This window comes from Hipposideros armiger, unplaced genomic scaffold, assembly GCF_001890085.2.
Source record: "Hipposideros armiger isolate ML-2016 unplaced genomic scaffold, ASM189008v1 scaffold_1230, whole genome shotgun sequence".
NCBI lineage: Eukaryota > Metazoa > Chordata > Mammalia > Chiroptera > Hipposideridae > Hipposideros > Hipposideros armiger.
This window is the reverse complement of record NW_017732580.1, coordinates 33862-45148: the sequence shown is the minus strand read 5'-3', so window position 1 is coordinate 45148 and position 11287 is coordinate 33862.

Genomic DNA, 11287 nt, shown 5'->3' with positions numbered 1-11287 from the left:
AAAGGTGACATTCTCCCCTGCAGGTACCAAATCCCCCCCTTTTCACTCTGTATTCCTACATCCTGCTTTAATTTTGTGTATGTCACTTATTATTAACCTGAAATTATTACTTAGGCGTACGTATGTGTTTATTACCTGCATCTTCCACTAGAATGTGAGCTATGTATAGCAGGTTACTAATCTGCCAGTTTATTTCTGTCATTTCCTATTTTTGAACAATACCGGCCACAGAATAGGTTCTCAAAATTTTTTTGTCGACTGAAATAATCAAATGCTTTCTGTGTCACACGCATGGTGCTATATTCTCATGTTATAAGTGAATGACATAGCTTATACCCTGGCAGGGTATCCTGATGCGAAAACAATTAAATTCTGATCTTAAGTATTTTGCCGTAGCGTAGTCTTTCTGCAAATGAACTGGCTCATTGCAATGATACTAGTTCTTACCAAAGGCTCATTTTTGGTGCACTAACATCTGTCTCCTTGAATGACTCCTTCCTGCATGCTGGAAAACTAGGGACGTACCTTCACTCTGTTTCGAAAATCCTATGAATCTGGTATAAAAATTTTCATTTCTTTACTATCACCTCACTTGAAGTATTTCTAGGATCTTGGCTAACTCATCACCATGTCCCCAAAGTATATTTTTTGTTGTTCATCTTCTTCATTTGAAACTTTACCAGGATTAATACATGAAAAACCAAACCAACAAACAAAAGAGCTTGGAAGAGGTGACTGATTAGAGAGCCCTAGTTCCTTCTGCCATGTGAGGCTAAAATGAGAAGTTTTTGACCCCGAAGAGGGGCCTCACTCAATCGTGATCACATATTCAAGTGAAAAAAGAAGCAAAATATCTGAATTTTTTTTTTGGAAGAAATAATTTTATTCTGGAGTGGAGAAAACTACTAACGCATGAAATCTAGATGTCATAAAATGAAGGACAGATCAGACGGCATAAAATCTAAAAGCCAAGATACAATAAAGAAAAGTAAAATAAAAATGAGTGAATAGAAGACAATTTTATATCTGTATTTTTAATGTATTTTAAATCAACCTGAGAATCCAGAGGGTTACAGTTCTCTTCTAATGCTGAATGGACTCATAATATTTATTGAAAATGAGTAACTTATGTAAAATTTGTAAGGTTTCCTCAAAACTAAATTTAAATCATCAGATAATCAAGGAATCAAAATATAATCATAATTTTTAAATATAAATTGCTGTTTTGGCCTACTTCTGATTTTCCTACTGTTTTTATCAGTTTGAATTTTTTAACAAAAATTAAGCATCTTGACAATAATATTTTGGATTAATGACAAGATTCAAAGTATTTTCTTGTGATTTTTGTGATTTTCCATAAAACAGTAAAAATAGGCTACTGTATTTTCAGTGTAAATATTAACTTCCTCAACAAGTTTTTTTTTAATTTCTGAAATAGATGCCATGTAGTTACTTTTTATTCAATCATTATTTTGAACAGATTCCATTGAGACTAAAAAACTCATATTTATAACACCAACCATCAATTGAGATTTAAAACCAAGAGTAAGGATATTGTTTTTTAAAAAATCTTTGAATAAGGTTTTAACAAAATGCGTTGCCTTCCTTTCTTTTATCTCCTGAACATGTGAGCAAACGGACTGCAATACAGTAAAGGAATTGGAAAAACTCCAAGTATATTTAAAGTAAACATTTTTTTTCAGAGCAGATTTGTAATTAGCTTACACACTAAAGAATTCCTTTAAAAGCATCTTGCATAACTTCAGAGATTTTCTCTTAAAGCATCTTCATGCCTGCAGGTAGAAATCTACCAATAGGTGTTTATCTGCCTGTCTTCAGTAAAAATGAAAGAAAATTAAGGCATTTTTTTCCCCCAGCAGCATACATTAACCTTCTGTCGCCTGAAAGAAAGAAATCTGAAAGCATATGTACCTGCAGATGGAGTGCATTGGCACGATTTCTCTGCTGAAGGCCCCTATCAGTAAAATACACTAGACTATTTGTGTTTAAGTTGGAATAATGAGGGGGAAAATAAAACAAATAATGATACGAAGTACACAATAATACCTGCTCTTAGCGCAGAGTTAGAGAAGTATGCTTGCTTGCTTGTCTGAATTTCATACCTTGCAAAACCAAACAGATGATAGGGTATTGCTGACTATTTGTTGGTTTACCTTAGCACAATGGAGCACTTTCCTGAGCTGTTGTTGAAATGAAGAAGCATGACCACCCTGACAAAACAATGTCATATATGCCCTCAGCGCTACCCCTCAATCCTACCATAACCATCCGCCCGCCGAGGTGGGGTCAGTTCTCCACCCCACCCCCCCAACCAGATTTTGAGGCTGATAATGTTTGGGTGTTGAAGCTGATAATACCACGGGCACCAACAGGGCATGATAGGTTTGTTACTCACACAGTGATGCTTTCTGGGAGCGATCAGAGCAGGCCTCTGAAGTGGGGCTAAACATTGTGTCAAGGGGTCAGGGAAACGAGACTGGTTTGAGGTTTTTATGGTGGTGAGAGGGCGGGTCCAGGGTGATGATGAGGCTTGTACTCTGGATGGCACTTACATGATTCAACTTCCCCACAAAGTCAAAGGAAGGGGTACCGGGATGCCTTACTAGCTTGGCAGATGTGGGATAGAAGGGGAAGAAGGCGGGGAGTGTGGCTTGAAGGCTGTCAGTAGCCTGACATCACTAACGGGTCAGATTATTACATCTGCTACTGTTGCGTGTTACTGTCTGCTTGATTTTCCATCCTCCGTGATGGTCAGAATGTTTCCATTCCTTACAAATGTCACTATCTTGCATCTAAACTCTCAACATTACTCCTAATTGAGAGAAAAATTGAACTTACAACACGGGAACTTTTTCAAGATCTTGCTGTTCCCCCTTCCAAATATACATCTATCCACATTCATAGCCAGTTTTTCTTTTGCTTTTCTTTCTGCTCTCTTGACCTGATTGCATCCCCTTTCTCATTCTTACGGACCCGATTTTATTATCTCCTCTGTCCTGTCAGTAATTATAAAAGATAGATTATTAAATTTTCCTTCAATTGAGGCATAAGCAAAATAGAAAGATCCATAGTGGATATTTGTGAAACATTGGGAATATCACAAAAATACCACTTGTACAACATCAGGTGATGGAGTGGATGCTGCCAGCATGGCACACCCCGTCCCAGTCCCTGCTCTCTCCTTCCTCAAATCAACTGCTGTCCTAAATCCTGTCACTCTATTGCAGTTTTACCAGCTGTTACATTTTAAATAAATGAAACATACAAAATACATTATTTTATTACCATTATTGTTCTTTACATTTTGTGCTGTTAGTGTTTGTTTAAGAATTCTTCCCTAACTGAAGGTGATGGAGATATTCTCCTATAGTATCTTAATCATTTAATTCTATTGTTGACCTGAAATTGCTTTTGGTGTGAGGTGTGAGATAGGGGTCAATTTTAAATACAGAGCTCTAAGCTGTTACAAAATACATAAACACAGCCTGGGAAAAGGAAATGGCTATTATAAAAAAGAATAAAGATTTACAATGAGAAGTTGATTTGGCTTGTGAGTCTCAGGAGATAGATGGCAACAAATAATAAGGGAGGATCCAGGGACTAGCAATAGTGAGAATAATTGTTCCTACTCCGTGTGCTACCAGAGTGGGTTGCATTATTAGAGAGTGGCAAAATCTACATTCGTGTGAGAAGGAGCTTGAGATAGGTGTGGTGCCCACGAATAGAAGAACACAGCCCATGTCCTCTCCGCAGCGTGGCTGAGAGAGAAGGTGAGGGAGATGAAAACCCTCACCTCCTTCCTGTTGACTGCCGATTTCCTGTGGGGCTCCTTTCCACTTGGGGTCCACCTGGACCACTTGAAGCCACTGGAGAGATGGATTTCATGGGCACAGAGTACTGCAGAGCCGGTCACAGAATGAATCCAATGGGCAAAATAACCAGCACAGACTGTAAAGGAAATACGAGGCAAAAGTGCCAAAATTGGAAGAGATCTGTATAGGGGGCAATGGAATGAACAAGGTTTCTTGAAAGGATAGCAGATATAACATCGCATGAAATGAGTGGTCTATTAAACAAAACCAAGATATGAATGTGGAAAAAATATGGGAGGAGATCAAGATGATGAAAGAGAACTGCAGAAGAGCTGAACTGTTGAAATCCAAATTATATGTTTCCTATGTTATAAAATACAACATTTAGTGATATTTGTGTAAATCACATTTGAGAAATTCCAATTGGTATGGACTATACTAGCACAGGGGCAGCCGAAACACTACAGAGAACTCTAATGGGATTGACCAGGCATGAAAAAAGCACGGTCTGCCGAGGATAATGGTTCTAGAAGTGGAAATTAATAAATCGAAAGTAAATTGTGGAGGACAAAAGGGATATTTAAAGTATTAATGTGATAGGCAAAAAAAAAGAGACATACTTTGGAGTGAAAATGACAAGCTTACTTTTTGGATAAGTCCCAGATGGAACTGAATATAACATTGTGACAGGAAGGTACCTGTGGTAGAGGCATGTTTTGGAATTGTCTCTTGATACGTGTGTGGTCAGAATGCAGAGTCTCTAAGGGACTTATTATAAAGAAATGTCAACAGCGGGCCAAAGACTGAACCTACTCCGGTGTTCATTCACAAAGCTTGGGGTTCTGAAAATCTAGGCAGATGATAGGAGTAATCAGATATATTGGAAAGAAAACAGGAATAAAATAATAGTGGAAAATTGTGTAATTCTAAAAGTGCAATAATTAGCGACCTACTTATTAATACATTCATAAATTAAAATGGTTTCATTAATTTTCTTTTAAAAGCATTGTACCTGTTTAGCCACTGCCCTCATGAGGTATATATATAATTGTGGAAAGATGAATATATAAAAAGATATTGTGAGGTATTATCTTAGAGCATTTCAGTTGTGCTTAGTAGGGAAATTAATGCATAGATTGTTAATCTACCAAAAAAGGTATTTACTTAGAAGGGCTCTATAAAATTTTATTTTCTTTATTTGCAAATTTACTATTTCCAGTAATTGTTCTCATACTTATTGTAGCTCTTTGTGATAATAGGATAGTTTCAGGTATGAATTGAAAATTCATTGCTGCCTTATGTATGTAGGAATAATTTTTCATTTATGAGGACATTGAGAATTTAAACATTAAAAGAGTGTGCTTTTGTAAAAATTTAAATTATTGTTTTGTTGCCCATTAGAATTATCTATGATATAGGCATTGTATGGCATCAGTAAATGGCGGTTTAACTCACTGCATCTTGCAAATTATAAATCTCAATCTATTTAAAACTAATATTTTTAATTCATTGCCCATCATTCCATTTTAAGCATAGGAAGAAATATTCTGTGTTTCTTTTGAGGATAAAAAGCAATAGGTTTTTTGTTTTTTTGTTTGTTTTTGTTTTTAATAACCTGATAGTATATACCTAATTATGGCGATGTGGATTTTAATGTAGAATTACTTAGTAGGAAATAATGGTACACATTTTCATGGAAAGAATGATGAATAAAGACATCATGTTGCAAAACTATGAAAGCAATAAAATTAAGACGCTAAATACAGAAATATTTTCTAAAAAAATAAAACATGGGATGTGGTACATTTTAGATGTAATTTTCCCTTTCTTAAATATCTCTTCCTATTAAGCCACATGCTTAGGAGAATTACTTGCTGGATCATATGCTACCTATTAAGAAGATTTATTTAAAATTGAATTTTCTTATCTCCTTTCCAATTTATTATCTACAAACCTCAAATTGATTAGAGGTATAGAGAGCTGCACCTTAGTTATTCCTAGTAATTTTAAAAGACTATTGCTTAGAGATGACAAATAATGAAACTCTTTTTAATCTCTTCAATGTACAAATATAGATACAAACATAGACAGTATATGGTTATTATTTTGCTTAAAGAAAAGGTTAGAATTGATGAGGTTATGCTTACTTTACTTTCAATTTTATGTCTGCAGAATAGTTGGTAATTACTTATTTAATTTTACTATTTAATGTGAGAAAAGTATGGGAAGTTAAATGAAATCAAGCAATACTAGCTTGAAAATATTTCATTAAATGGATTTGGGACAAGAATTTGATTTATTCAGCCTTTGATTTTTCTGCAGATTCTTCAACACTCAACTGTAATCTGAATCAATGTATGCACCTTTCCGCTCCCATTTTTCTCAAAGAATTATTTTAAAAATTACTTTTTTTAGTGTTTTTTCTCATGTATGTATTGTCTTGTCACACTGAGATCTGCTTTCTACATTACACAAAGTACTATGCTGCTAAAGGAAGCCAATGTTTTTGATAGTATAAAAGAATATTTGGGGGTGACCGGTTAGCTCAGTTGGTTAGAGTGTGGTGCTGATAACACCAAGGTTGCCGGTTCGATCCCCACATGGGCCACTGTGAGCTGTGACCTCTTTAAAAGAATCAACTATGCCATTGTAGCAGGAAAGCAATGTGTAACCAATGATCATGGCTATTCCCCAATAAAATTAAAAAAAAAAGAGTTTTCATCATTAAAAACAACTTATTATTGGCTATAAGGAAAGCATTCTGATAGGAAATAAAAAGGATAAGAAATATTATATTAAAGATAATTTCCCAGCTGGTTGTTCTTGGGACAAGCTAAAAGATGAGAAAAAGACCAATGCAGGAAGCTAGACACACAAGATGAGTTTCATTGGGCTGCAGTCAAGGTGGGCAGGGTTGACTTCTTCTAAAGACCCTGAGGGGGGAAGTTATTTCTATGCCTTTTTCAGCTTCTGGTAGCCACCTATCCTTTTGGGCTGTGTCCTCTTTCTCCATCTTAAAGTTCATCACTCCAGTCTCTTGCTCTGTGATCATTTCACTGTCTCTCCCTGACTGATTTCCCGTGTCACTTTTAGAAGGATTGCTGTGATTACATTGGCTTACTTGGATATTCCAGGAAAATCTCCCCATCTCACAATCACTAATTTAATTCTATCTGCAAAGTCCTTTTTGCTGTACAGGATAACATTCATGGCTCCTGGGGATTCGATGAGGAAACATTCGGGGGTCTATTTAGCCTACCACACATTTTGGGCCATCAGGTTCAATGATCTCATTCTAGAGTTGTAATTGGAATAGAAAGATACGGTCAAATAAATATATGTGTAATTTTTCACAAATATAAATTACTTTGGGTCATCCTAAATCATTTTATGTTTACATATACTCACCATTTTTCTTATTAATTTAATACTTATCTTATATCCCGGTTCTAATTAAATAGCCCACGTCTGACTCTGTAAAAGTAACATTGTATTTGTCTGTGGATCCTAGTTCCCAGGTTGGAATTCATAGTAACCTCCTCATAACTCTTGTGAAATTCAAGCAACATGGTTTTAAATAAAAGGATTTAAAAAAAATGTATCTCTAAGGAAGATTTTTTTAAATTTAAATTTCAAGAATGGGTCTTTCCATTTTATGAATATTGAAAAACTGATTCTAAAGTTCAAATGGAAAGACAAAAGACCTAGAATTCCCAATACAATATTGAAAAAGAAGAACAAAGTTGGGGGCGTGAGGCTGCCCAATTCAAGACTTGCTATAAAGTTCAATAATCAAGTCACCTGTGGCATCAGCAAAAGAATAGTGATATAGTGATATTTATAACGAATAAATATAATAAATAAATAAATATAGTCAACTGATTTTGATAAAGAAGCAAAGGCGATACAATGGAGCAAAGATCATCTCTTCAACAAATGGTATTGGAAAAACTAGACAGCTACATGCAAAAACAATAAAATTAATATAGACACAAGCCATGTATGTTTCACAAAAATTAATGCAAATAGATCTAAATCTAAAATGCAAAGGTGTAAGACTCCTAGAAGATAGCAATGGATAAAACCTAGATGATCTTGGATATGGCAATGACTTTTTAGACACAATACCAAAGACACAACCTATGAAATAAGTAATTGATAAGCTGGATTTCATTAAAACTAAAAACTTCTGCTCTTGGAAGACAAGATCACAAGAATGAGAAGACAGGCCACAAACTGGGAGGAAAGATTTTCAAAAGACCCATCTGATAAAGAACTACTATCCAAAATATACAAAGAACTCTTAAAACTCAACAGTATGAAAACAAACAACTCAATTAATCAAGAGGCAAACAGCTTAATGGACTTCTTACCAAACAAGATACACAGATGACAAGTAAGCGTATGAAAAGATGCTACACATCAGTCATTAAGGAAATGCAAATTAAAGCTACAGTGACATACTCGTTGAGTCAAACCAAAGAACAGATAAAAAACATTAATTCATTATTTTAAAAGATGCTATTCTTAATTACGAAAGCGATGCATGGATATACTTTTCTCGGGAAGCCCGTTTGGACTATTGTGTTCAAATCTCACTACCTTTGAGAAGCAGTATGACCTTGTACTATTTACTTAGCTTTTTTAAGTTACCATTCTAACCTCTGTATAACAAAAATAATAGTACTCACAATGTAATTATGAGATAATCTATATAATTTACTTGGTACCTAGTTATAATCCAATTAATTTTCAATATTTATTAACAAGGGAAATAGAAGGTATGCTTTTTGATTAGTTTTTAAGACTTTAAAGCCATTTAAAATTGTCTCTGCCTTCTCCCATTAAACAACCTCAGAAAGCATAAGAAAGTGATTAATTTAACAGCATACATGGTGATCAGTAAACCCATTCACTTGACATTCTGAATGGACATGTGCAATAGAAATCTAATTTACACAATTATAAAAATATCCTTATATCATTTACATTTATTGTTCTCAACCATTTAGAAAGTCAGCATGAGCTATATCATTGCAATATTTTAAAAAAATAAACTGAATATAGATTAAATATGGAATTGGCTTATTAAAGTTATATAAAATATAATGTCCTTTTTGATATATATCAGTATTTTATCAGAGATTAGCATTAGTTAGCAAAAAGTGATGGATGACAGATGTGTTCAGGAAACAAAATTAGGACTTACTTTGTTTTTTTTCTCTGATTCTGATTAAGCTGAAGTATGCCTTTAGCTCTACTGATCTGTTTTCTTTGACTGTCCTTCACCAAACATGCATTTGGAAACATAAATAAATTGTTTCCCCTGAACCAGTTATGAGTGGCCTCTGCTTATGAGGTGCACTCTCTCCACTATATAAAAAAAGGACTATAAAAGGAAGGGCATTTGCATGAAAGAAAGGACACAAAGGAAAAAATAAAATAAACAGATGCTGCTCATAGTGTTGTCACATTGGAACAACTTAACTTCAGGTGAACGTAAACCACCTCAAACACAAAAACTTATTTTGTACATTGAAGTATTAATTGCCTAAGTTAAAGCTCATGAATGAACTAAAATAAACAGACGTACAGTGATTTCTGTAGGTGACTAGTGGACTTCCCCACATTATTTTAATAGAGTTTAGGAGAATATCGATTTCAATTCCCCTCTTCTTTTAAAGGTGTACATTGGTTATAAATTCATAATAGTGAATCGGGGGGCAGGGGGGTGTCTATAGTAGAGGCTGCTTACCTTCTCACAATTGCAGGAGTTTTAAAAATGGGTTTGAAATGTCTTCTTTTATTACCATTTTATTCTCCTTAAAAGCACCTGAAAATGTTCAGCTTCTCACTGAAGTCCTGCTTTAAAAAAACACATTATGAACATTATAAAACATATGCATTTTTTTCAGCCTAGAAAAGCTTTTTGTCATAAAAAGAAAATGAGGATGCTTATTAGGTGTAGCAGTAAAAGGATGAACTAAGGAGCTGCTCCTGGTTTTATTCATGTAATACCATTTTAAGTAATAATGCTCGAGTAAGAATAAAGAACGTGGGCCGGAAAGCCTGTGGTATTTACTAATGACTAAGCTTTGGTCAACCTCTCAAATCACCCTGGTGTTAAATTATGAATCTCTCTAATAGATGCTCCTACCACAACTCTGACAAAGACCCTAAAATAAAAACAGCTGTGCTACATTGTTTCCTCGTCGCAAACAGCCTGTATGCCAAATAGAATACAAGGGCAGAAGATGTTTATAAGAAAATGAATAGAAAAGACACCAAAATGTTTTGGGGGTTCTGTTTCAGAGTGTTTCTATATGGCCCCAAACCATACTCTGATTTTATCTTCTAAACAGAGATGGCTGCAGGTAGGAATGTAAGGAGGTGTCATTCTTATCAAAACAATATGCTGTAATTGATTAGTGTCCAACTGCCAAATAGTGGCCCAATGGGAGGAAGGCAATACAATGTATTGCAGTGCATTGATAAGGCTGGAGAATGGAGCACAGCTCACCAGAAGCCTAGAACAATTAATGGCGATCATAGTATTAGCAGCTGGTAAAGATGGAGGCACTTTGAAAAGCTGTTATGCCTTGTATATCAATATGTCTAGTAGAGTTGGCAAGATGTTGTGTGATGACGGAAAAAATCATGTTCAAAAATCATGTTTATGAAAACAGGAAAAAAATGTTCATGAACTCACCAGAGACCAACCACAGACTTGTATGAAATGGGGTTTTAGACTTGGTGAGGATCAAAGGGAGTAGCTTGTGCAAAGGTTTCACAGAAGTCGTTTTATTCTTTAAAATATTATTTGAAACATTTCTTATGCTGTTATATACATTATTTACATTATAATATGTAAATTAATGAATATTAATTTGCTACCTAGTAACTTACTTTGAGAAAACTGTTCAAGTTGCCACATCATAAAGGAAGTGTCTTTAAAAGTCAGTAATGTACGTAGTGAGTCAGATATTTTTTGTCTCCCTCTCTTTTTTCTTTCATTTAATAAACTTTTATTGAGTTTTGCTCAGAGCTAGGCACTGGGTATGAAATGACAGACAAAGCGTGGTTCATGACATTGAGGAGATCGCAGTCTATAAAGGAGCCATATTAAAGTGTACCATGCTTGGTTATAGAAAGCAAGTGGCCACCAGAGCACTTTTATTACCCAATTACAAATGCAAATGCAAAGCTCCTGGAGAGGACAACCAGTCCTTAAATGATTTCCCATAATAATTCAGCTATATATATGTATATATATATATACATATATATATGTATATATATATATATATAAATGATAGAATGCTAATCAGCAACATTGCAAAAATTGGTCATAGAAATTATATCTTTGGGACATGTGGGCTAAATATGGCCGACACTTGGAGTGAATAAGATAATGAAGGCATGTGGGAAAGCTAGCAGTTGGGAGTATTGAATGA